The 24,541-nt window shown below is 51.8% G+C and overlaps 1 protein-coding gene across 18 annotated transcripts in view; it reads right to left on the reverse strand.

Moving 5' to 3' along the window:
- The window catches only part of ANKRD11 (ankyrin repeat domain 11), a 180,982-nt gene that overhangs the window by 38,778 nt on the left and 117,663 nt on the right, over positions 1-24,541 (reverse strand). For 2 of the 18 annotated variants that reach the window (XM_078439142.2, XM_078439141.2), the window contains 2 exons: positions 16,258-17,328; positions 15,934-16,086 (listed from right to left, as the gene is read on the reverse strand). The exons of 13 other annotated variants lie outside the window; for them this stretch is intronic. The gene's annotated coding sequence lies outside the window, so the exon portion shown is untranslated. Of the gene's footprint in view, positions 1-6,782; positions 6,949-15,933; positions 16,087-16,257; positions 17,329-18,329; positions 18,681-24,541 lie in introns of those variants that run through there. 3 more of the 18 variants (XM_078439143.2, XM_078439140.2, XM_078439144.2) reach the window with 3 other exon arrangements.

Below are 24,541 nucleotides of genomic sequence, written 5' to 3' on the forward strand. Positions count from 1 at the left end.
TAGGACAGGGCTCTTCAAACAGGAGGCGTGTGACCGAGGGCTGCCCGCACCGACTGGACTGGACTGGACTTCGCCGAGTCCCCAGACGCGCGCCCACGGGGACGGGGGCTGGGGGGCAGAGCCAAGGCCGCCGGCGAAGGAGCGGGACAGGGACAGGCTAGGTCAGAACTGTGCCTGGCAGCAATGGAGACACAGTCCAGAGACTCAAACGCCCAATTCGGCTGCACTGTCCCCAGGGTAGGAGCACAGTGAAGCCAGCTTCGAGCACACAGAAAAGCCAAGCTAACCGCCCCTCTGCCTTTCTGAGAAGAGGGCAGGAGGTCACACGGGTCACAAACCACAGCCCTAGGCCAAAGCCAGCCCTCTCCCTGCTCAGGTAAAAACTGAGAGCTAACAACGGGTTTCAGGGGCGCCTGGGGGGTTCAGTCAGTTGAACGTCCACCTGACTCTTGATCTCGGCTCATGTCATGGTCTCGTGGTCATGAGATCGAGCCCTGTGTTGGGCTCTGTGCTGACAGGATGCATTCTCTCTCCCAAAATAAATAAACAACAATACCAACAACAACAACAACAACAGAATGGGTCTCATGTATTTTTTTTAATTAAAAAAATTTTTTTAACGTTTATTTTTTTTGAGAGAGAAAGACGGAGACAGAGTGTGAGCAGGGAAGGGGCAGAGAGAGGGAGACACAGAATCTGAAGCAGGCTCCAGCTGAGCTGTCAGCACAGAGCCCAATGCGGGGCTCAAACCCACAAATCATGCGATCATGACCCGATGCGAAGTCAGACGCCCAGTTGACTGAGCCACCCAGAGGCCCCATAATTTTTTTTTTTTTTTAAGATTTTATTTTGAAGTAATCTCCTCACCCAATTTGGGGCTCGAACTCACAACCCCAAGATCAAGACTGACACGCTCCACTGACGGACTCAGGTGCCCCGAGTTTCATATTTTAAACCTTCGGAGACAAAGAAATTCAAATTTGTGACATATGAAAATCGCATGGAATTAGCACGTCCACGTCCATAAATCAAGTTTTATGGGACCACGGCCGCACCCGGGATGCGGTCCTGCCCCCCCCCCCCCCCACCGTCCGGTGCGGTGGCCATGCTGTCTGCAGCCCCTGAGGGAGCCTGCGAGGCCAACACTGCCTTTCCCTTGGAGCTGGCGGGGGTGGGGTGCTGCCGCGCCCCAGGAGGCGGCGAGGTCCTCACACAACCGCAGCGCAACAGCCACAACTGTCCTTGAGAACGAAACCACAATCGACAACCTTAGTGACAAGACGCCAGCGGGCCTGGGGTGCGGCCAGGCAGAGCCTCTGGGAGGGGCCGCCCATCCGAGGGCTTGCCTGCCATTTCATGGGACACAGGCTTCGCCAGAAAGACTCTCAGACAAACAAAAAAGATAATACTTCTTATTATCAAGAACTGGGTATCTGGCAGTTATCTTCTCAAAAATCAACCACCTGGAATTATCACTTCAAGGAGAATGAACAGTAGTTGATTTGAGTTTCCAAGCGAAACCTGAGCTTAGGAAAACTGGTATTCACGTCCATGAGCCCAATCCCAGTGTTTAAAGACATTTTAATGAGATTGGTGGTGACTAAAAGGTTACTTTTTAGGAGCGCTTGGGGGGGCCCCGTCGGTGAAGCGTCCGACTTCGGCTCAGGTCACGATCTCGCGGTTCATGGGTTCCAGCCCCGCGTCGGGCTCTGTGCTGACGGCTCGGAGCCTGGAGCCTGCTTCGGATTCTGCGTCTCCCTCTCCCTCTCTCTGCCCCTCCCCTGCTTGGCTCAGTCTTTCTCTCTCAAAAATAAACAAACATTTAAAAAAACCCAAGAAAAAAATTTTAAGGTTACTCGTTAAACAATGCGTAAGGAGACACGTCAACATTAGGGAGATCTGCACAGCTGAATGAATCAACATTTTCCAAACAATCAATATGGGATATTACAGAATCCCACGAGGGAAGACCCAGTAACAGAACGCAGCCATCATTCAGCAGTGCCAACACCAACCAGGAGGCTTTCCAGATCCTGTGACAAGGTCCCCAGATCGTCCCTTCTCATATGGCCTGTCTGTGAGAGGGTGGATTATTTTCATATTTAAAAAAAATAGCAGGTAGAGAAAACAAATGCCACTATTTTCACCAAATTTTTGTTGATTTTGTTTGTACAATGGTTACTTTTCAGGGAAAATTTGTATGTGCTACTTTATTATTTTTAAGTGAGTTAACAATTTTAAATTTTCCTCAGTGATGCTTTCTTTTGCTTTTTGTTTTTTTCTTAATGTTTATTTTTGAGAGAGAGACAGAGACACAGAACACAAGCAGGGGAGGGACAGAGAGAGGGGGGGAAGACGCAGAATCCGAAGCAGGCTCCAGGCTTCGAGCCGTCAGCACAGAGCCCGATGCGGGGCTGGAACCCACAAACGGTGAGATCGTGACCAAGCCGAAGTTGGAAGCTTTACCGACAGAGGCCCCCCCCCACCCAGGCGCCCCTCAGTTATACTTTTATTTATTTTTAAAAATTTTTTTTTAACGTTTATTTATTTTTGAGACAGAGACAGACAGAGCATGAACGGGGGAGGAGCAGAGAGAGAGGGAGACACAGAATCGGAAGCAGGCTCCAGACTCTGGGCCATCAGCCCAGAGCCCGACGCGGGGCTTGAACTCACGGACCGTGAGATCGTGACCTGAGCCGAAGTCGGACGCTCAACCGACTGAGCCACCCAGGCGCCCCCCAGTTATACTTTTAAACACAACACGTTAATACAATTTGAGAGCTATAACCCACATGACAAAGCTGTTCGGGTCCTCACTAATCCTAAGTGTTGTAAGGGAATCGGCCCAGCAAGTCTGGGAGCTTCTGCAGAATCTCAAGAGCAGAGGACGCTCTGCAGACAACAGACCTGCCCCAGGAGGGAAACCCAAACCACGAGGGACTGACACGTAGCCACAGAACAACTACTGAGCAGAAGCCCAAACTGTCCTAAGAAAGTAAGTGGAAAAGGTCTCTAAAAAAAGAAAGACAGAACTCATGCAAAATGTCTTTAAAAACAAAAGGAAAGAACCTCAGATTACATAAATACATATTAATAAACAAAAATAAAGTCAAAGCCAAAAAGCTGGAGAGACAGTGTCAAAGTAGCATCGTGTGGACAAAAGTGTTGGCCAACAAGGCAGAGCTCTGTCCCCTCAGCAGACGCGGACTTATGACCACGGAGGCACCAGAAGGCAGGACAGGAGTGAAAGTCAGCTCTGTCCACCAGTGGCAAGGGACAGCAGGACATCTGCACAGAAAAATGTGACGATTCCCAACTTACACCATGCACAGAGATCACTTCTAGACAGGCGATAGGTCCAAGTGTCAAAGGCACAGCCAGGAAGCTGCCGGGCAGAGGCACAGAAGAATCCCATCACAGCTGCTTCCAGGAAAAGAAAGATCTTAAAACCAGAAGCATCAACCATGAAGGTAAGGTCTGAAAATTCTGACACTTTAAAAACTCCTACAAATCACTAACAAAAACGCAAACCATCCGGTACGAAAATGGACACGAGGGGTACCTGGGTGGCTCGGTCGATTAAGTGTCTGATTCCCGATTTCGTCTCAGGTCACGATCTCACGGTTCATGGGATCGAGCCCCACCTTGGGCTCTGCACTGACAGGGCGGAGCCTGCTTGGGATTCTCATTCTCTCTCTTTCTCTCTCTCTCCCTCCCTGCCCCGACTGCATGCTCTCTCTAAAAATAAATTAATTTGTAAAAAATGGACACGAGACTTAAGACACTTCACAAAAGAGGAAATCCAAAAGCCCAGGAAGTAGATGAGAAACTGATCAGCTGCTTCGGCAATCCAGAAATTCTGAACAATCAGAATACGGCATCGAGCGGCAGTGAAGACGTAAAGCAAAGGAAACGAACGGTTCCCTTCTGGTGGGCACGTGAACCACGTGACTGCAGTGAGCCCGGGCACACACGAAGCAAGTGGACACGCGCCACAGCCACGTGCATCAGAGGCCACGCTGGCGTGGAACACGACACAGCAGCGACAACGTACAAATGACCCGAACGAGTCTCACAGATGATGCTGGGAAACATCCCACTGTGTGTTCACCTAAGTGTCTCACAACGGCAGCCTGCAGGGCTCAGGGACGCGACACAGCCCACGTACGAAGACCACTCAGAACTGAGGACGTGGTCCCCCTGCACTGAGGGGCTCGGGGGAGTTTCCCCACGTGCGCTTTCTGTGGCGAGTGAACCGCCCGTTTTCACTTTGTGGACGTTGGGTGGCACGCTATACTTCGCAGTGAGCAGAAGTTTAAAAAGCTGGCTGTGTTTAAGACGCGGTGTGAGTGCCACCCAGGCCGGACTTTAGACAGAAGGCTGGTGCCCTGACCTCGTTGCAGGGCCACCTCCTTCCCGTGGCCCTGGCCCCCAGGGAGGGCAGTGGAGTCACACGGAGGGCCGGGGGTGGCACCTCAAAGCTTCCCAGCTTGTGGAAGGCACAGAGCACGGAGCGGAGAGCAGGGCGGAGAGCAGGGCGGAGACGAACCCTTGACGCACCGCAGGTGCACGCACCTCCAGGGTGGGAGGAGGAGACGGACTGAGAAAACAGGAGGCAAAACACCGTCTTCCACAGAAGGGCTAAGACACAGACTGACCATGATGGAAGAGGAGACTGACGTGGGCACGACAACCACGGAGCAAATAACGGCAGCGGGGAGGAGGTCCGAGACATCCCCTGAGGCTGACCTGTGTGGACTGAAAGTGACGGAGGTGACCAAGGGAGAAGAGGCACAAATGGAGAGAACGAGGAGGGGGAGGACCGGGCGCACTCGCACATCTCTGCTGGGGGCGCACACGAGGGTGCGCTCTCCGGGATGGGACTGGGCTCGCCCTGCAGCGACAAGCACGCATCGCCCGACAAGCCAGACATCCCGCAGGCAAGGCCAGCCAACGGTGGCCGGGGAGATTCATGGCAGGGAGGGCAGGTCCCGGAACACGGAGCCCACCTGCCAGGAGCCTATCTCTACCCGAGCGGGACAGAAGGGGAAAGGTCTATGACTCTGAGGTGACTTCCACAGTCCTGTCAGGTGGGGACAGCTGTGTTTGTGTTAATAATAGATGCAGAATATGCGAGGCTGGCTCAAACTGTGAAAATCCCCCAAATCAACAGACTAAAGCAGAAAACCATACAATCATTACTACTAATTCAGAAAAAGTGTTTTGTTTTGTTTTTTAGCTTATCATTATTTTGAAAGAGAGAGAGAGAGCGCACGCGAGCGCAGGAGAGGGGCAGAGAGAGAGAATCCCAAGCAGGCTCCACACTGTCAGCACAGAGCTTGATGCAAGGCTCGAACTCAAGAACCGTGAGATCATGACCTGAGCAGAAATCAAAAGTCAGACACTTAACCAACTGAGCCCCCCAGGTGCCCCTACAGAAAAAGTATCTAACACAATTCAGTGCTCCTGAGAAAACCTCTCAGCACAGGAAGAGACAGGGAAAGACCTTCAATGTGAAAGCAAGCACCCACAACAGCTCCCAGCTACCATCATTCGTGTGAAAAACGGAATGCTTGCTCCCCGAAATCAGGAACAAGGCAAGGATGTCCCCGCCCGCCCACCCACCCACCGCTGCTTTTCGACATCATACTGGAAGTAAGAGCCAGTGCAGTAAGGCAAGAAAAAGAAATTAAAAACATACAAATTGGAAAAGAAGAAATAAAACGTTCTGCTTGACGATGACATGATTGTCTATCTAGAAAACTGCAAGGAATCTCCAAAAATCCCTAGAAATAATGAGTTCAGCAAAGTTGCAGAACACCAGATCAACACACAGATATCCTGTACTCAGCTGATGCTTGAACACAGATTTCTTCACAAGTAAATACAGTACATTGCTATACACACATTCTATCTTCTTTTTGACTTTCTTAATAACGCTTTCTCCACCTTACTTCATTGTAGGAATAGATAATATGTGTAACGTGCAAAGCAGGTGTTCGTCCCCTGGTCATGTTGCTGGGAAGGCTTCAGGTGGACAGTCAGCTAAGTCGTCAAGCTCTGAGGGAGTCGGGAGCTGCACGCGGGTGTTGGTGTCCACGACACCCACACTGTTCGAGAGTGAGCTGTACTTCCCACAAAGCAGCAGCGAGTATGCAGAAACACAACACCACCCAAAATTGCTCCAAATAAAAATGAGATACTTAGGTGTAAGTCTAAAAAAGAAAAACTAGAAAAACCTGTGAAATTGTTAAGGGAAAAAAAACACAGGAGAAAATCTCTGAGACCTAGGGCTAGGCACAAAGTTCTTGCTTTTATTTTTTTAAGATTTTACTTTTTTAGGTAATCTCTACACCCAACATGGAGCTCAGACCTACAAGTTCGAGATCAAGCGTCCCACGCCCAGTCAGCCGAGCCAGCAGGGCACCCCGAGGCAAAATGTTTTTAGACAGGACCCCAAAAGCGCCCGTCCACAGAAGGAAAATGAAAAACTGTACAATATTAAAGCCTCGGTTCCCAGGTGAAAGATAAGCCGCCAATGTGTGAATCACCAACGAGCTTATTAATAAACCACAATACAAACAGCAGTAAGCAGCAAACAATCCAACTGGAAAACGGACAAAGGACAGAAGACGCATTTGGCCACAGAAGAGCCTGGAATGCCGCACGGTGGCTTTGCAGCCGTGCAGATGGAGGTCACCTACCAGGGTGTTTCCAGAACATTCTTCAGAAAACGACATGACACAGAAGCGTGAGTATCAGGGGTCATCACACACACATACCATCTCATGAAGGACGTTGCTCTGTAAACACGTGCCTGGGGTGTGTGGAGGGCAGGGACACACGCTGTTTTTCTCACAACAGGAAGCTGTCAGGACATTTCAGAAACACTGGCCCAGCTGGTTAAGAACCCTGGGTCTGTGGTCAGATACGTCTAAATTTCTCAACCTATAAAATAAAGAAAACCTCCTATTAAGAGCCTAGGACCACGTCTGACTGGCCCAGCGCTCACTCAATGCTCCTCAACGAGCCGCCTCTCAGGCTGGGGGCGGAGGAGGCCCAGGTGTGCTGCTATTGCTGTCCCCAGAGCTGGGGTGCGCACCTCCACCCCTCTCCGACGCCTCACTCCTCCCTTGTCACTGCCTCGCTGCCCCCGACAGTGAGGTCCCGGCTCTTCCGACCACAGGCTGGCAGAGAGCCACAACAGGTGCAGGGTGATGGCAAGACACCAGCCGGGCCAGGCGCTAAGCAGGCCGTGGGGTCCTCAGAGAGGTGGCCGGGCGGGTGGGCTGGCTGGGACCTGGCCCAGCACCTGGCCCGGGAACTAGGAGTGTGGGCGCAGGCTCGGCCCACAGTCCACGGCAGGTGGATGTGACCCAGGCGCCCGTCTAGACGCACACCCCAAGCGACATGGGTGCAGAGGCCACCAAAGCCACATCCGACTGTCAACGCACACTGACGTGTACAAACCCTGCGAACAGCCCAGATGTCCCCCAACAGAGAACAGATGGACCATGGGAGTGCCAAGATGCTTAGCGCACCGTGGATGAGGTTCCTGGAGGCTGCAAGTCAGTACGGAAATTATGCGGGGAGGGGACAACCGTCCTCACTTGGGGGGGGGGGGGGGGGTCGCACAGGCACACACAGAGGACAGGCACCGTCTCCAGCACTGCTGTTGGCTCGGGCAGCCTCTGAGTCTCTGCCGGCCCTGGGCTCCGACGACTTGGGCTCCCCCTCGAGGCCCTGCCCCCAGTCCTTCCCCCCCCCCCCCGCCACACCACCTCCCAGAGGCAGAGCAGCAGTGACATGGCCTTGGCTCGCAGCCCGCCTGGAAGTCCCCTCGCACACGGGCCCGTCTGCAGGCCCAAGTCCCCTGTTGTGACACGTCTGATTTCTCATCTCACCAAAGGGCGTTCCCGAGTCTCCCTGGGCCTCCGCTCCAGGGAGGAGCTGCCGTGCTCCTGCACTGCTGTGAACACAGCCATGGGGGGGGGGCTTCCGGCTTCCACCTGCCCGATGACACTCTCAGGTAGATCTTTATCAGAATTGCTAAATCACGTGATGGCTCACAGCACAGGAAACCCAACGCGATAAACACACAGAACAGCACGCAGCACACGCCCCTCCGGGCCCCCGTGTGGAAGACGCCAGCCCCCGCCTCTGTAACGCTGGTGGGACCTGGAACACTCCCGAGACGAGGGGACCCTCGGAGAACGGGGAGGGAAGCCAGCCGCTGGAGCAGGTCCCTCTGGGAGGCACGCAGTCTCGGCCTCCAGCCACTCCGCAAGGCTCTCGGCACGGCCACGCCGCCCCCAGGACTCTGCCTACACGGCCGGGAGGTTTCACGGAAACCTCGAGAGACAAAAAGGGACTCGGGAGAGAAAGGGACTCTTCCCGTGGGAACCAAGTGCGAACACAGTGGCCTCTGGGGGTGAAGATGCCATCTTCTCACGTGAGGCGTCACCAGGAGGACACGCAACGAAGTATCACCCAGGGTTCGTCTGCCAATTCTTCTCTTACAGATTTTAAGTCATCTCTACAGCCAACGGGGGGCGCGGACTCGCGATCCCAAGATCAAGAGTCGGACGCTCCACTGACTGAGCCAGCCGGGAGCCCCCAGGATTCTCGGATTCTGCTGCACGAGACAGCCCGTCCCAGGCAACCCCGTAACGCGTGTCTCCTCCCTCAGCCTCAGCTGGGGGTGCGGACAGACACTGGCAGCTGTGAGCAGTGGGCATTCTGGGAACCCTGGGACTCCGAGCAGCGTCGGGTCTCACAGCCCCGTGCCCCCTGACGTGCCATCCCGTCCACGTCACCACCCCCCCATTTTCAAGCCCACATTCCTACACCAGACCGCGGCAGAGATGGGCAGGCAGTCGTCCACACGACCCTGCCAAGTGGTCTTCAGAAAGGCTGCCGCGAGCACGTCCTCACCAGGAGCACGCAGGGTGCCCGGTCCCCACCCTTGCCAATACCATTTAAAAAAACAAGAAGGGGGCGCCTGGGTGGCTCAGTTGGTCGAGTGTCTGACTTCGGCTCAAGTCATGATCTCGCGTTTTGTGAGTTCAAGCCCCGCGTCAGGCTCTGGGCTGACAGCTCGGAGCCTGGAACCTGCTTCGGATTCTGTGTCTCCCTCTCTCTCTGCCCCTCTCCTGCTCATGCTCTGTCTCTCTCTCTCTCAAAGATGAATAAACATTTTTTAAAAAAATATTTTTTTAATAAAAAAACAAAAAGATGGTGAACATCAGCCTACTGGGCTCGTGCTGGCACCCGTGGCTGCCTGCCCGTGAGCGTCCCTTCCCACGTGACCACCTGTGCCCTCAGTCGCTCATCCGCTCTGCATGTACTGACCGCACTGCCCGTGTGCAGGCCTGGGGACTGCAGCCGGCACGTGCTTCTCCATCACAGAGGGTCTCAGGAAGGCAGCTGGCCCACAGCGCGCCTAGCAGGGTGGCTTAGTCAGGAGAGGGCGACCCGGGACACAAGGAACAGAACGCTGGCCACACAGGTGAACACGAATCCTTGGAGCTGACGGAATGGCCTTGCCGTCGTCCCCGTGACCTCGGCCCAGCGGCGTAAGCCTGGACGCGTGCCAGACCCTGCCCGGGGACTGGGCGTGCTGGGCGCACCTGCTGAGCGCGGAGTCCTGCCTTCCGAAGCTCACGCGGCACGCGCTGAACACAGCCATCGGAGTGACCTCATGGCACAACGGTGTCACCACAGGACGCCGAGGCCCGGCTGGCTGCCAGGGCACACCACGCGGGTGACGCCCTCACTGCACCCCTGCGATGACAAGCTTCTCCCCCGCAGCCCTTCGTGTCCAACTGTCCGTGCCGAGCGCCACAGAAGCCACTCACCCTGTCCATGTGCTGTGGCCTTCCCTCAGTGCCACATGGTGACGTTCCCCAGGACGAAACCCGAACCGGGACGGCCATCTGCTGACGGAGGGCACTGACCGGGGCTGACTCGCTTGCTACCAGACCGCAGCCTCAGTCTGAAAAGGACCCGCTGGGTCAGAAATTCTGTATCTGTGATGCTCCAGTTTTCCAAAGCAGGAGATCTGCTGCGGAAAAAAAAGGCTACAAAAACCCCTATCGTCCCTGCTTTCCTACATCAGATAATTGGCCAGGTTAAACAGTAACTTCCCTCCTTTAACTGCAAGGACCGCCAAGTGGATGCTTGGAGCAAAACAAGCCTAATTAGTAACAACTGAACCTTCCAGAAATAAACCCATAAAGAAGCCACCTCCTTTCCCCTCGAAGTCGCTGACAGCCGGTCTCCCCAGACTCGGGAACATACAACAGGAAGGCACGCAGCGTCCACTGGCTTCCGGGGTCTCTGCTCTGACCTGGACCAGAAGGACGCTCTGCGGGAGCAGAGAACCGAACCGACTCCGTGTGAAGGCCTGTGCACGGTGGCCGACAGCAGGCACGGCCGCTCCTTGTTCCCGCGGCCGGAAGAGGACGCCCCCGAGCTCGCCTCTGCGGAGCCAGGAGATGTGGGCTCCCTCGGCCGAAACTTGGGCCCACATCCAGGGCGCAGAGTGGAGACAGGGCAGGGACCGTGGCGCACGGTGTGCCCGGCTCCCCCCGCGTTCCTTCGGGAGCGCTGCCTGCGCGCGGCCGGGCCCCCGGGCCTTTGCTGGGGCTCTGGGGCCTTCGGCCCGGATGTGGGGAGTGCACCTCCAGGGGCGGCCTGACGGGCCCAAAATCTCGGTTGCTCCACGACACCTCCCCCGGCACTTAACAAAACCAAATAAAAAGCTATGGGTGAGAGGCACCAGGCTTGCTCAGTGGGTAGAATGTGCGGCTCTTAACCTCAGGGTCATGAGTTCAAGCTCCATGTCAGGCGTAGAGCCTACTTAAAGAATAAATAAAACTCGGGGCGCCTGGGTGGCTCAGTCGGTTGAGCGTCTGACTCTCAGCTTCAGCTCAGATCATGATCTCATATTTCGGGAGTTCGAGCCCCACATCGGGCTCTAAGCTGACAGCACGGAGCCTGCTTGGGTTTCTCTCTCCCTCTCTCTCTGCCCTTCCCCCTCCCCCGCTTGTGCTGTCTCTGTCTCTCTCAAAATAAGTAAATAAACTTAAAAAAAAATTAAAAATAAATAATAAAATAAATAAAAACATTGGGGCGGGGCGGGTGGGGGGTAGCTTCTGGATGTGACAGCAAACTGCCCAGAGAAATAAAGTGGTTTTTTCCCTTATTAAATAAAGGGCATTAGCTGAGAGGCTATGTTTAAAGTACATTTACCCAAATGTCCTACTTTCTGTAGAAGGGAACAGACTGGCTACACGCCTGAAAGCCCGTCTGCAAACAAGACAAACAGCCATCACAAGGTGAACGGATAGGGAGGCGCGGGGACCACCCCACGGGAGACGACGCGGCGATAAGGGTGAACTGACGCGTGCCCCACCGGGGACGGTGTACATGGAGCGCGTGCGGAGGGAACGCACCCAGACAGAGGCGAGGGACACACGCAGGCCGCGTACAGTGGAATCCTGTGTAGACGGAGGCCCAGAAGAGGCAACCCCAGGCCCCAGCAACGGAAACTCAACACCAAGGGGGCACTGGCTGCATCGGGGCCCGTGGCACTTACGGGGCAACGGGGCCGCACAGGGCACACGCTCACACTCATGCCTCTACCTACTCATGTCTGCATCACATCTACATTTAAAAGGAGAAGAAAGTGGGGTGCCTGGGTGGCGATTTCAGCTCAGGTCACGATCACACAGTTCCTGAGTTCAAGCCCTGCATCGGGCTCTGTGCTGACAGCATGGAGCCTGCTTGGGATTCTCGTGCGCGCGCGCGCGCGCGCTCTCTCTCTCTCTCTCCCTGTCTCTTTCCCTAACCCACGCCCTCCCCACAGCGTGCATGCCCTCCCCCTTCTCTCTCTTAAAATAAACTTTGAAAAAAAAGAGAGAGAGAGAAAAGAAAAAATGTACACTTAGCTCAAGAAAGCATCAGTAGTGTGGTGAGTTACAGTGTCCATCCCAAAAAATATATCCATGCAGAACTTATAAATGTGACCTTACTTAAAAAAGGGTCTGTGCACATGTAACTAAACTAAGGACTCGAGAGGAGACCGTGCTGTCTTGTGTGGTCAGACCCTAAACCCAACAACCAGTCCCTGGAAGAGAAGGGAGAGGGACATTAGGGAAGGGGGCCACGTGAAGACGGGGTGCCAGGGAGGCCAGGGCGGGCTCTGCCTGGAAGTCTGTGGGCGACGCGGCCCTGCCAGCCCCTCCATGCAGGTGTCACAGGCGTATGTGCCTGTGAAGAGCCCCAGGGGACTAACGCAACATCTGTGCATGATAAACGGCCCATCCCCCGTGTTCCCAGGCCCTGGTGGCCCGGCCCGGCCGACATGGGACGCAGCACATACCGCGGGCCAGCAGACGCTGCACTTAGCTTCCTGTCCTACTCAGGGGGACCCTCAGACCACCGGGGCTGAGGCGCCACCCCAGCTTCTGGGATGGCCGCCACCCAGCGGAGGGGACTCGGCTTTGGATCCCTGGCTGCTCCCCTTCCCTGTGTCTACGACTCTGAACGGGATTCTTCCATGGCAAGGAGTGTTCACCACAGAGAGTGGGGTTTCTTTATTCAAAACTAACAAAGAGAGTCTGCTGAGCCCAAAGCATGCGGCTGGTGGCCACTTGCTGTGCGCCCACAGGGGAAGGAAGGCTGGGGGAGACCCAGTCACGGCTCACACGCGAGGACGCTCATGCTCCGTGTCCAGACAGTCCTCCCTCCGGAGCGAGCAAGCCCGGGAGCTGGCCACACGTGGGAACGGGTCTACAAGGACCTAGACGGCCTCCTTGAGGCCGCCTCTTAGGGTGCAAAGTCTGGAAAAGTGACTATCTGACCGTGTAAGAAAAAGCCTGCCAGCCCCGTGCTGGACGAAGGCACCACGCAGGACCCAGTCAAGGGCAGGGGACAGCCGTAGTTACGAAGAGAATACCAGTTTCCACAAAATAACTCTCAGACCTACTGAAATACAAAGGTACAGAGGAAAGGCCGGAAGAGAAACACAGGTTACAAAATCGGATGCCCACAGGGGTGGTGAAAACAGAACATGTAACATAAAAGAGAACTTCCCCATGAATCGAACCCAGAAACTATTGACACTGGCCATCTGAGTAGGAGGGCTACATTTTCCAGCGTTTTGCCTGTCTGTATTTTCTAATTTTCTACCATGCACACATACTGCTTCTAAAATCTGACCACAGAAAAAGACAGATTGAATTTAATAATAAATACCTTAATTAATAATATCTTATCCAAGTAAGATTTTTTTATCTTACCAATCGTTTTACCTTCATGATCTGGACAAAGCCCTATGAGTTTTGTCACAGGACGTAAATGTCAAGGATGAAAGGCTGGAAACCCATATAGTGGGAAGGAGGGGAGCCTGGAGCCCACAGCTATGCAGACACGCCCTCCAGCGCCGCCTGCCCGGAGTTCCCGTAGTCCACAAGCGTAATAAAGGGGAAGTTTTGCTGTTAGGTAATAAAAACCATCTAATACAACAGCCTTGGACACTGGCAATCCCTCCTGGATGCAAACAAAGGAGTAGGACGTGGCCAAGCCGGCTTTAAGGCTTGCATCCACCGATTCAAAGCACAAAACAAAACACAACAAAACAAAGCAAAACAAAAGCTGTGCCCTGGGTGAGGCGGCCAGCACAGCACACAGAGGTCAAGCCACAGCCCAAGTCCACAGTCCTCCTCTGCACCCCATGTGAGCTGCATTTATAGAAGGCACAAGGTGAAAACAATTACTTTTCAAACGATCCCAGGAATTTGGAGCACCCCTAAATCTGTTCAAGAGGAGTTATTGTATGTCATGATTTCCTCATTAGAAATCTTTTCTATCCTCATCATTTTATAATAAAGTAACAATAGCTATGATTTTCACTGAAATGTTTCAAGTATACGTAAAAGTATGAGAAACAACGCAACAAACGCTTATGTATTCACCATCTGTTCACTTTGCCATATTTGCTTTGGAATTTTTTTCTTCTTAGAGAGAGAGTGAGGGAGGGGGAAAGGGAGGGGAGAGGGGTGAGGGGTGAGGAGGGAGAGAGAGAGAGACAGAGAGAGAGACAGAGAGAGGGAGGGAGAGAGAATGAATCCCAAGCAGTCAGAGCTTGACTTGGGGCTCGATCCCACGAACTGTGAGATCATGACCTAAGCCAAAATCAAGAGTCAGACACTCAACCGACTGAGCCACCCAGGTGCCCCAGATTTTTTTCTTTTTTTTTTTTTAATGTTTATGTTTTGAGAGAGGGAGAGAGAGAAGGAGCATCAGCGGGGGAGGGTCAGACAGACGGAGACACAGAATCTGAAGCAGGCTCCAGGCTCCGAGCTGTCAGCACAGAGACCAACACAGAGCGTGAACTCACAAAGCGTGAGATCGTGACCTGAGCTGAAGTCGGACACTCAACTGACTGAGCCACCCAGGCGCCCCTGAAGATTTTGGGTTCTGATGCTAATCTGATTTTGGTGCTCATCATTTGCGTCTATGTCTTTATACTTACCTTACATGTAAACGTGTAAACACAGTATGTGATATTTTTACAGGAAACACTGCACAGACCCTCATGCCCCATCCCCTCCCGAGTATGCTTGTGCCATCTGTCTGCGCTCCTGTCGCACGCACACAACTACGCTCCTCGCTGGGGGCGTCAGGCCCCTCTGGGAAACACGGGTCTCTGCTGACTGGTGCTGGGGTGTCTCCCTGCTCCTCGTGCTACAAACACCCCACAGTGAGCACTGTCAGCGCGGCTCTTCCCGCAGCTAAGAGTCCCTTTAAAATTTACAGCCAGAAACGGAGTTACAAGAAACTGAGTGTAAATGCTTTTAAAAATCTGATCGAACTTCACACTACACAGCCATTCACAAACATGCCCTCTTCTGTGCTGTAAACTCATCACGAAATTTGGCTGGGAAAGGGGAAGGGTGCTGTGCACATAACAGACTCCTGAGGAACAAGGTCAGGTTCTACAAAAAGTCAACAATCAGTGCTCAAACAGTCAGGTGGGAGTCTGAGACTCGCCCTGGGCAAAGCAGCACACAGCCAAAGGACAGGAGTTGAAAGCCCCAAGGCCCGGATAGTTCCGAAACCCAGAAATCACACGAGCAAAGTGCGATTCGTGAGTGTTCCTCAGGAAAGAGCTACAGCTTTTGCCCAATTCTTAGAGAGTCCAGGACCCAAAAAAGGTTTTGACAGTTGTTTCTTCTTTCTACACAACGCGGCACGTGTGAACGCCCAAACAAAGCACCGGAGGGACACTTTACTTTCCAAATCCAACTTCCAAATCAACTAAAAACTCACTAACAAACCCAGAGGAACGCAATTATAGTATAAATGACCAGACTTCTTTCTTATTTTTATTTTTTTAACATTTATTTATTTTTGAGAGAGAGAGAGAGACAGAGCACGAGCAGGGGAGGGGCAGAGAGGGAGACACAGAATCTGAAGCAGCTCCAGGCTCCGAGCTGTCAGCACAGAGCCCGACACCAGGCTCGAACTCAGAAGCATGAGATCACGACCTGAGCTGAAGTCGGCAGCTCAACCCACTGAGCCCCTCAGGCTCTTTAACCCAGAAAAAAACCAGATCATAACCGAAGTCATGACTCACACTGTTCATATGCAATACTGTAAAATTTTTAAAAACTGAGATTTCCACTGAGAAAAATTCCAAAGCCCAAGTTCACAGTCCTGTGTCAAGGGGAAGAAGGATGTGAAACCACCTGCGGATCTGAAGGTTGGCTGTGCTGTGGAATGCAGACAAGACCGGAAAACAAGGCTGTCCTGTCTCTCTCCACAGTGAACACGTCTCGGGACTCCTCTGTGTAAGTCAGCAGGTAGAGTGATCACACACTCAAGCTAAAAGGGCACAGACAACATACAGCGGACAGGGCGGCCTACCAACTTCGCGGGCACGCCAGCAAGGCTCTTGTGTGCACAGACCCCACCAAGCGTCCCCACCTTCCGGAGAGACTGTGTGGGTGAGACCGAGGCACGTCACCTTAGCAACAGCTCCAAACATACGTGCACCCAACACCGGCTGCTTTCTGAAAGCTGTAAACAGAGGACAATGGCATCAAAGTTCCAGATTAAGGCAAGGACCATCCACCCCCTGCCCTCTCTACCCTCCCCCAGCCTTACATCCCACTGAGAACACTGAGTGATTCTGCATGTGCAAAGGTGCTTTTAATCCCCAAGGATGTGGAACACTGCATAATTACGTACCCACCGGAGGCACCTTCGTGCACAGACACACAGTGGCCACGGGACGGCAGTCTGTGGCAAAGGACACAGCTTTGGGCCCGGAGCAGCTATAGCCCTGGCAGGGATTTCTGGGCCTGGCTGACCCAGGTCGCTGGAGGGCCTCCTCCCCACAGGCCGAAGGTTCCAAGGTTCTTGTGACAAAGCAGGAAGTCACAACAAAACAGGAGAAAGGTGCGGCAGGCCTCCAGCCTCGGGAAATCAGGGAGAGTTTCCTGGTAAAGTCCAAGGTATGGGCCTCTGAACCCATTTCCATCTTTGGAAAACACAGTCCGTTTCCTCTTAGGGGAAGAAAACTTCGTACTCCCCGGAGATCTGAAGACTGTGGAACTCAACCATTTGGTCTAGGGTAAACCGCGGCATAAACAGGTGTGCCCGGGACCAGGCCTGAAGACGGCCCGGCGGGAGTGACACGCCAAGAGCGAGGTGGGGCCGGACGCGGGAGAAACTGGCTTGGTTTCAAGCCAACTTGGTTCCGAACATAAATTTCCACCATCTCCGTCCGTCTTCCTCCAGCTTCTGACGTGCTGGGGAATGATCTGCTTTCTCCTTATTCCCTTCCTACCATATTCTTCAAGCAGCAGACAGAAAACGAGGCGAATAAATCCACACGCACGGACTGACATCTTTAAGAGAAAAAAACAAACCTGGTATTTCACGCCGCGAACCCTGCTGTGGGCCGTACAGATACGCTTCTCCGTACGGCCGCCGCTGAAGCTCAACTCTCAATATGCCACGGAAACGCAACTGCGCGATCAAACGGAGATGTGAGGGTGTCCTGAGAATAATCCCTCTTCTGTCCACTGAGGACTGAAGACAGGTCCACGCCTTTCTGCACAGGCACTGACCCCCACGCGGCAAAGGGGTGGAAGGAAGGAAGGAGGTGAAGGCAGGGAGGGCCTGCATCACGTGTCCCGAGAAAGGCGCCACGGGTGTGCTCTAGGACGCTGACCTCAGGACGCAGACACCGTGTGAGACTGCGCACTCATGTTCGTGGGCAGCTAAGTGCATTTTGCTGAAGCAACGTCCAAGTTCCTAAGCGGACAGAAACCAACACCCATGAACTCCAACACTGTTTTACAGGCCCAGCTATTAAAATGCATCTGTGGCAAATTCTTTCAAAGTAAAAACAACTCAGATTTGTCTTTCTAGGTGACCGTGCCCCTGTGTGTAGGCTGGGGGGAGGGGGGGAGGGGGAGAGACCCTGGCAGTGGAGGGACACCCGTGAGAAAACGCAAAGAAGCCGGCCAGCTGCGGCCCGAGGAAGAGTACTGCAGGAGCCTATGTGGTCCCCTCCCAGAGAAAACGGACAGAGAATCTCGTTCCCGAAGATTCGCCGTTCTGCCTCTTGGAGAGCTCCTCGACCTCTGGGAAAGGAGCCCCGTGCTGCGAAGCGTCTCCCCACTCCTCCTCGGCCTCTCTGCCGGGTTCCCTGTCCAACGTGCTTCGTGCTCCTCTGCTGGCTGCTGGCAACAGGAGGCTGCGTTCCGTGTTCCAAAGACCGGGGCGAGCTGGCGGCACGGAGGGAACGGAGGCCCTGGACGCTGCCGGCCGGGGAGAGCGCAGGCGCCACACCATCCACTGCTTGGCGGCTCGAGGCCGCCTGTCTCAGCCTCCTTGCCTGTCCGCCGGAAGGCTGGGGAGCACGGATGAGTGCTCCCCACTCTGGCAGCTGTACCGGGTGACGGTGCCCCCCTTCAATCCGTGTCTGGGATTTAACGATCCATTTCAAATCACATCTGCACAGCACTTTACTTTCAAACGTTATTTTATTTAGAGCCCCTAAGTAGTTTCAGTTGAACAGATGGCATTATTTCCACTTTACAAACAAGACAGGAGCTGAGGCGATCTGAGACACACTGCCACGGGGAGTGCCCGGCAGGCAGGACCCCCGACTGGGGACCCTCCCTCGGGGCCACAGGCCGGCTGGGGGTGAACGAGCTCCCAGGGAAAGACGGACAGATCTCATCCCCTTGGGGACAAAAAAAAAAAATCATTCCGTCTTTCACAATTAGCCATGAATCAAGGAGTCTCACCTTCCACTGTGTACAAGCTGCCTCGGTCCTGAAGAAAACCCTGGGTGCTTCTCGGCAAACGGGCCTACGGAGGCTCAACGAGACCTAAGGACAAGCAGGGCCAGGCCGGCCTGCTCGCCTGGGGAAGCTGGCAGGCGCCGCCACACAGGAAGAGTTCCCAAGTGTCAGGGTTAAAAATGAGGACAGGAAAGATGACTTTGGGAGCAGCATCCCTCATCAGTAACAAATGAAAAGACAACGATGGACGAGGTACGAAGTTGAACAACTTCAGAATTTTTGTCTTCACCTTGAAGTAAACACCAAATTGCATTTTCTCTGGTTTTGCTATAAGACTTCTCGTGGAAAATACCACTGAAAAGAGACAGTGAGAACAAGTGAAAGTCAGAGGAAAAACCACACACACACACACACACACACACACACGCACACACACGCACACACACACGCACACACACACACCCCCCATAATCCAAGCTAGAGTGACCAGGAACATGAAGCCTGGCCCGGGCAGCCTGCCAGGTGACCACACACACTGACAAGCTACTTGAAGCGAACACAGGTGTCAGCACCAGGGCACAGAACCCTGTCAAGGTGACCACGAAACGAAGGTGTATAATGGCCACATTTGTGGAGGAGGAAAAAATGAATAGGAAAAAAATCCAAAGACAAAAAAAAAAAAAGAGAGAGAGAGAGAGAGAGAGAGAGAGAGAGAGAAACACAAGTGAAAACAAACAGAAAGCCCAGTACAGTATGACACATGTTCACGGAGTCTGAAAGTAAGAGGGCGAAGAAACCCAGTTAGGAGACAAAGTCCATCAGATGGGAACAGAAAGCTGAGAATCAGCGAAGGAAATCTAACACAAAAATCTGGAAAGATTCCAAGAGGAGAGAAGAGATGAGCTACGCAAATACTGAGCAGGGCAGAGGCTGCTGCCTTAGCACGGGCACAGGCTTGGGGCCAACGCACAGCCCAGGAGGCAAAGTCACGGAAACACGGCCAGAGGCCCCTTTCACAAGGAGAGGGTTCCAAACCTGTGCTCACGTGAAAAGCCTCCCTGGAAAGAGCAGGAGCTGACAGGGAAAATGGAGCTGGCACTACCAGAGGACAGGAGACGACCCCCCACCAAAAGTCGGAGTACACAAGATTCGTACACAGCAGTGAGCACACATGACACGTTCCGCCAACTCCCATCAAGGACACAACAGACGGTCATGAGCACTGACCAGGTGCAGACCTACAGAGCTCGTCGAAACCCTCTGAAAGGATCACTTCTTGCCCCTCAGTGCAACTTACGACATGGGAAGGCAGGACCAGGAAACACCTTAACTCTGAGAATTAAGAAATGTGCTTCTAAGGACAAGGACCAAGGACAAACTCAGAGGAGTGGTTATTAAAAATCTTCAAAACAAGGAACGACATAACGCTACACAGTAAATTGGGAAATCCAGGCAAAGTAGCTCTCAGAGGAAAATATACTTATTTCCAGAAGGCATCCCCAAAGAGGTTTTAAAAATCAGAATAGGGGCGCCTGGCTGGCTCAGTTAGTTGAACGTCCAACTTTGGCTCAGGTCAAGATCTCGCAGTTCACGAGTTCAAGCCCCACGTCGGGCTCTGTGCTGACAGCTCGGAGCCTGGAGCCGGCTTCGGATTCTGTGTCTCCTCCTCTCTGCCCCTCTCCTGCTCACACTTGCTCTCTCTTTCTCTCTCAAAAAATAAATCAACGTTAAAAAAAATTCTTTTTATATCACAATGGGCAGGGGGGGCACCTGGATGGCTCAGTTGGTTAAGCGTCCAACTTCGACTCGGGTCATGATCTCACGGTTTGGAAGTTTGAGCCCCACGTCGGGCTCTGAGCTGACAGCACACAGAGCCTGCCTGGGATTCTCTTTCTCCCTCTCTCTCTCTGCTTCACCCCCACCCCGCTTGTGCTCTCCCCCACTCTCTCAAAATAAATAAATAAATATAAAAAAAAAAAAAATCAGAATATACCCAGAGCACCTGGGTGGCTCAGTCGGTTAAGTGTCTGAATCTTGATCTCCGTGTCATGAGTTTGAACCCCCCAGTGGGCTCTGCACTGGGCGTGGAGGCTACTTAAAAAAAAAAAAAATCAGAATATATCCAAAAACCTAAAAGGAAAATATGATGAGGAACACAAAATAAAACACATAATAGAGACTGAACAAAGATGGATTTTTATTTTATTATTTTTTTTTTTTATTTTTTTTTCAACGTTTTTTTATTTTTATTTTTGGGACAGAGACAGACAGAGCATAAACGGGGGCGGGTCAGAGAGAGAGGGAGACACAGAATCTGAAACAGGCTCCAGGCTCCGAGCAGTCAGCACAGAGCCCGACGCGGGGCTCGAACTCACGGACCGCGAGATCGTGACCTGGCTGAAGTCGGACGCTTAACCGACTGCGCCACCCAGGCGCCCCTGATGGATTTTTATTTTAATGATCCATAAAATAGCCGAGCTGAAGTAGACAGGACAAGCTAAATGGTGGAATAGGACAGTAATAAGGCGAGTCAGAAAGGAAGGACTCTCTGGTCAGCGGGAGGGAAAGCAGAGGGTGCAAAGAAGTGGCTGGCCTACCGGAGGTGACCGTGGGCCACTCTCGGGCCAGACCCTGGCTGGGGCAAAACAATGGACCCACAGAAAGCCTCTCCACACCGGAGTATCAGAGGGGATAGGAAAGTGACCGGATTTTATCAAACTAATAAATACACAGCATACATTCAGGCGAATGAGGATCCACAGACACGCAGACACCCGACGGGCAAGGCGGACTAAGATTTACTGCAGGAATCGGGTTCCAGGGCTCTGAGGGCAGGTGGGGCGCGGCTCGTCTCAGGGTCTCTCGGCAGGCGGAACCCAGCCGCTCACACCCGCCGGGCCGACTGCGGTCTGTAAACACACGGGCAGATCCCCTCACGGGGATACCTACGCCGGAGTTTGAGGAGCAGCACGGCCGCCTACCCCAGGCGACCCACCACACATACGTACACACTCGTGCACGGAAACGCCGCAGAGAGAGGTTTCTGGGCGGCGGAAGTGTCATGTTTTAGGTTCTACCTTTGGCCGCGTTTCCTACTTTTCCAAAATGTGGAGTACCGCTTCAACAATAAAGGCTATTTTTAAAAAGAGAAAACGGGTGACCGTGAACAAGCCCACCTTATCACTGCTATTAGGAGAAGAGTATTCAGTGATTCACCTGCAAGCATGAGGCCAGTCAGCTGCAGGTATCTCCTAAGAGGTCTGTTGCCAGACTGAGGAAGTGCCCTTGCATTTGCAGAGTTTTATCATAAATGGGTATGAGATTTTGTCAAATGCTTTTTTTTTTTTTTTTTTTGCGGGGTGGGGCAATCTTTAGAGATAATCTCATGGGTTTTCTCTTTTATTATGTCAATATGGTATATTACATTGATTTTTGAATGTTAAACCTAATCTGAATCCTGAGATAAATCCACTTGTCATGAAGTAGGACTACCCTTTTGTGTTGCTAAATTTGCTACAAAGTAAGGACTTTTACAGCCACATTTGTGTGGACGTGGGCCTACACCTTCTCGTCCCGTCCTCTCTCTCTGACTGTGCACACCCTCCCGTGCTGTGGAGGACCTGAGTATAACTGGCATCACTTTCCTTCTTTAATGGATGGTATAAATCAACAGTGAGGCCACGTGGGGCTAGAGGTTTCTACGTGTCAAGAACTACAATTAAATATTCAATTTCTTTAATAGATACAGGGCTACTCAGGTGATCTATTTCTTCTTGAGTGAGCTTAGGTAATTTGTGTCTTGTAAGGAATTCATTCATTTCATCTAAATTGTCAAATTTATTGACATGAAGTTAATAAAATTCCTTTATCCCTTTAATGGCTATAGGATCATAGTGATAGTCCCTCTCTCATACCTGCGCCTGAAAAATTTATGTCTTTTTTTCCCCTGATTTGTTTGGCTAAAGGTCGATCAGTTTTATTTATCTTTTCAAAGAACCAACTTTGGAGTTCATTAATTTTTCTCTATTGCTTTTTTAAAAACTATCATTTTGATAGATGAAATAAGCAGAAGACATTCCACTCCCATTCATGTGAAAAAGTGAGCACACGAAGACAGAAAGACTTCGTCGACCTAATAAAGGCAATCTACTGAAACTCAGGAGGTGAGGACTTCACAGTGAAAGATGAAGCCTTTCCTCTCAGACTGAACAAGGCAAGAAAGCCCACTCTCAACACTTCTGTCCAGCATGCAGGACCCGGACGGTGCAGTAAGACAAGAAAGAAATGGGTATACAGAATGGGAAAAGGAAATGTGTCTTTACTCACATTGGCATAAACATCTACGTAGAGCATTCTACAAAATCTATTTTTTAAAAAACTACAAGTAACGTTTGGCAAAGTTCCAAGATATGTCCCTATTTTAAAATATGAATTGTATTTCAGGACACCTGGGTGGCTCAGTCGGTTAAGCGTCCGACTTTGGCTCGGGTCAGGATCTCGTGGTTTGTGAGTTCAAGCCCCGAACCTGGCTCTGTGCTGACAGCTCTCAGAGCCTGAAGCCTGCCTGGGATTCTGTGTCTCCCTGTCCCTCTGCCCCTCCCCTGCTCATGCTGTCTCTCAAAAATGAATAAATGTTTTTAAAAAAATTGAAATATCAATTGTATTTCTATGCATCACCAACAAACAAGAGGACACCGAAATTGAAAAAACAATACATTCAGGTGCTGGCTCAGTCGGTTGGGCATCCGACGCTTGATTTTGGCTCAGGTCATGATCTCACAGTTGTGGGACTGAGCCTCATGTTGGGCTCTGCGCTGAGCCAGGGGCCTGCTTGGGATTCTCTCTCTCTGCCCCTCCCCTACTCACGCTTGTTCACGCGCGCGCTCTCTCTCAAAATAAATAAACTTCGAAGGAAAAAACACAATGCACTGAGTAATGTGCCAAATTGCTGAATCACTATAGTGTATACATAAAAGTAGTATAACACTGTAATTAAAAAAATGAAGTCACAACAGCACCCCCAAAATGAATTACTTAGGGATGAAATGTGTGCAAGGCCTCCCTAAATAAACATAAGATTCCCTGCTAACATGTCAGTTCTCTCCAAATTAATTTACAGATTCAACACCATCTCAAATTCCCATCTCCTTTTTGTAGTACCTGACGAGCAGATTCTGAAGTATACCATGCAAATGAAGGCCAACATGGGCAGCCGTACCCTACGGTTCCAGATTTCCTACGGGGCTACAGTAATCAAGACAGCGTGACATTGACACGCAGACCGATGCAATAGAACAGAGTCCAGAAACAGACTCTCACATATACACACTTCTCAATAAAAGTAAAGCAACTGAGCGGGAAATGGGAAACCATAATCTCGTCAGCAGGTGGAGCTGGAATAACTTGAATACCCCCACGCAGAAGCCGCAGGGCGAGGAGGCTTCAACCTTGCCTTACACGAAAATGATCTCAAAACGGATTAGAAAACTGAATCCAAGAACCAGAACTACATAACTTCTAGAAAATGTAAGAGAAAACTTTTGTGACGTCAGGTTAGACAAAAAGTGGAAAGCAGCTAAGAAAAAACACCTGTTGGACTTCACTAAAAACTTGTGCTCTTCAAAGACACTGAATTAAATGAAAAGTCAAGCCACAAACTGGGAGAAAGTATTTGCACAAGAAAAATCTGGTGATGCACTTGTGTCTGAAATATATAAAGAACGCTAAGTAACATTTTATTAAATAGACAAAAATAAATAAATATGCACGGATACTTCACCAAACAAGATATACAGATGATTCCCCCCCCCCACCCCGCCCCACAAAACCAGAAAAATAACCTGCAACATTTGTCATTAGGGAAGGGAAAGAAGTCCACAACGGACACCACTAGAAGTCCACTTAGAACGGCCAGATTACAGACACTAACCACACGAGGGACAGTGAGGAAACACAGCCAATGGACCCTGATTCACCCTCGGTGGGATCAAGGTATTTCGTGTACAGTCACTTTGAAACAGTTTGGCAGGTTCCTAAAAAACTAAACGTTTCCCTGCCATGTGATCCAGAAATCCCAGTCCCAAGTATTTGCCAGAGAGAAAGTAAAGCGTAGAGCCACGTACAGTGCTCTGTATGTAATTATTCATAGCAGCTTTTTTGTAATAGCTAAAAATTGGAAACTGTGCAAATGTCTATCAACTACTGATTAGACAAAC

This window comes from Panthera onca, chromosome E2, assembly GCF_046562875.1.
Source record: "Panthera onca isolate mPanOnc1 chromosome E2, mPanOnc1 haplotype 2, whole genome shotgun sequence".
NCBI lineage: Eukaryota > Metazoa > Chordata > Mammalia > Carnivora > Felidae > Panthera > Panthera onca.